Raw genomic sequence first — 2,857 nt, 5'->3', positions numbered from 1 at the left:
TTCCTAGAAACATACAACTGACCAAGACTAATACTGAAGAAATAGAAAATCTAAACAGACCTATAAGAAGTAAGGAGATTGAAACAATCAAAACTTTCCCAACAAATTAAAATCCAGTGTCTATAACTTCATTGGAGACTTCTACTAAACATTTAAAAAAGAATTAGCACCAATCAATCTCAAGCTGTGCCAAAAAAGTGAAGGAAGGAACCTGAGCTAATTCTATGAGGTCAGCATTATATTAATACCAAAGCCAGAAAAAACAAAATAACAACAACAAAAAAAAACACTATAAAGAAAAAATAAAAAAACAAAGAAAACTACAAGTCAATATCCCTGATGAATATTGATACAAAAATCCTCAGCACAATACTAGCAAATCAAATTCAACAGCACATTAAAAGGATCTTAAACTATTGAATGAGATTTATTCCTAGGAGGAAAGAATGGCTCAACATATGCAAATCAATAGGTGTGATGTACCACATTAACAGAATGAAGGATAAAAATCATATGATAGTTTCAATGAATGCAGAAAAAGCATTCAACAAAATTCAACATCCTTTTATAATAAAAACTCTTACAAGTTTAGCTATAGAAAAGAATAAATGTAATTAAAGCCATATATGACAGGTTCACAGCTAACATTGTAAAAGTATTATAGCAAAATGTTGATTTTTCCTTTAAGATTAAGAACAAAATATACAAGGGTGCTGTTCAATATGATAGTGGCAGTTCCAGCCAGAAATGTTAGGCAAGAAAAAGAAATAAAAAGCATACAAATTATAAAGGAAAGAGTAAAATTGTCTCTGTTTGTAGATGACACGATCTTATATAGAGAAAATCCTAAAGACTCCACCAAAAACTTTTAGAACTAATAAATTAATTCATGAAAATTGCAGGACACAAAATCAACATACAAAAACAAGTAGTGTTTCTGTACATTAACAGCTAACTATCTGTAAAAGACAGTAAGAAAACAGTCAACTTATAAGATCAAAAACTAAAATACTTAGCAATAAATTTAACAAAGAAGGTAAAAAAAATCTATACATTGAAAAGTATAAACCATTGATTAAAACATTTGAAGAACACACAAATAAAAGAAAAGATTTCCTATGGGCATGGATCAGAAAATTGGTCCATAATACCCATAATGATTTATAGACTCAATGCAATTCCTACCAAACTTCTAATGGTACTTCTCATCCTACAGTGCATACAGAACCACAAAAGACTCTGAATAGTCAACACAATTTTGAACAAGAACCACAAATCTGAAGTCATATTATTTCCTGATTTGAAAATATACTATAGATTATAGTAATCCTAACAGTATGTTACTAGCTTAAAAAAGAAATATAGACCAATGGAACAAAATATTAGAGCCTAAAAATTTATTTAGGCATTTATGGCCAATCTTTGACTAGTTGCCAAAAATACACAACGGGAAAAGAACAGTCTTTCCATTAATTGATGGTTGGAAAACTAACATTCACATGTAGAAGAATAAAACTAAACGATTATTTCACACAATATACAAAAAATCACTGCAAAATAGATTAAAGACTTAAATGTAAAATCTGAAACTGTGAAACTAGAAAAAAGCATAGGAAAAAAAAAACTTCTTGACATTGATCTGGGCAATAATTTCTTTGAAATGACCCCAAAAGCAAAGAAAAAGCAAAATACATAAATAGGACTGAATTAAATTAAAATGCTTTTGCACAGCAAAACAAAACAAAAATGAACAAAAGTATGTCAACAGAGTGAAGAGACAACCTATGGAATGGGAAAAACTATTTGAAAACCATCTGATGAGGTTAATGTTCAAAATATATAATGAACTCAAACAACTCAATAGCAAAAAAAAAAAAAAATTATCTTGATTAAAAAAATGGGCAAAGGACCTGAATAGGCATTTCTCAAAAGAAGACATAATCAGCAGATACATGGAAAAATGCTTTTCATCACTAATGTCCAGGGAAATGCAAATCTAAACCATAAAGAGATACCACTTCACCCATGTTAGGATATCGATCATCAAAAAGACAAAAGAAGTGTTGGCGAAATGTGGAGAAAAGGGAACCCTTGTATACTGTTGATGGGAATGTAAATTGGTACAGCTATTGTGGAAAAAAGTATGGAGGTTCCTCAAAAAACTATAATTAGAACTACCACATGAGCCAGCAATTCTACTTCTGTGTATCTCTCCTTAGGAAACAGAATCAGTATCTTGAAGATTTTTCTGTATTTCCATGTTCACTACTATAGCATTAAACCACAAAAGTCAAGATATGGACTCAACCTAAGTGTCCAACAATGAAAGGAAAAAGATGGATAGAGAAAATGTGTTGTATGATAAAGGAATGAAATGTTCTTCAGCTTTAAAAAGAAAATCCTGTCATTTGTGACACCGTGAATGAAAATTCAGAAGATGTTATGCCAAGTGAAATAAGTCAGACATGAAATGAGAAATATTGTGTGATCCCACTTGTATGTAGAATCTAAAAAAGACAAACTCATAGAAGGAGGGAGTGGAATAGTGGTTGCTAGGGACTGAGTGGTTGGGAAAATTGGGAGATATTGAGCAAAAGTTTGAGTATGCAGGATAAGCTCTGGTGATCTAATCTATAAGCACATTGACTATAGTTAGTAATATGGCATTGCATATCTGAATTTACAAAGAGAGATCTTAAGTGTTCTCACCAAAAAAAGGTACCTATGTGAGATAATGGATATGTTAATTAGTCTGATTGTGGCAATTATTGTATATTTATATCAGTGTATGTGTATATCAAAACATTATGTCATATACCTTAAATACACAAAATCTTATGTGACTAGTATGCCACAA

The sequence above is a fragment of the Microcebus murinus genome, chromosome 12 (genome assembly GCF_040939455.1).
Source record: "Microcebus murinus isolate Inina chromosome 12, M.murinus_Inina_mat1.0, whole genome shotgun sequence".
NCBI classification, from domain to species: Eukaryota; Metazoa; Chordata; class Mammalia; order Primates; family Cheirogaleidae; genus Microcebus; species Microcebus murinus.
Note: the sequence above shows the minus strand (reverse complement) of the source record.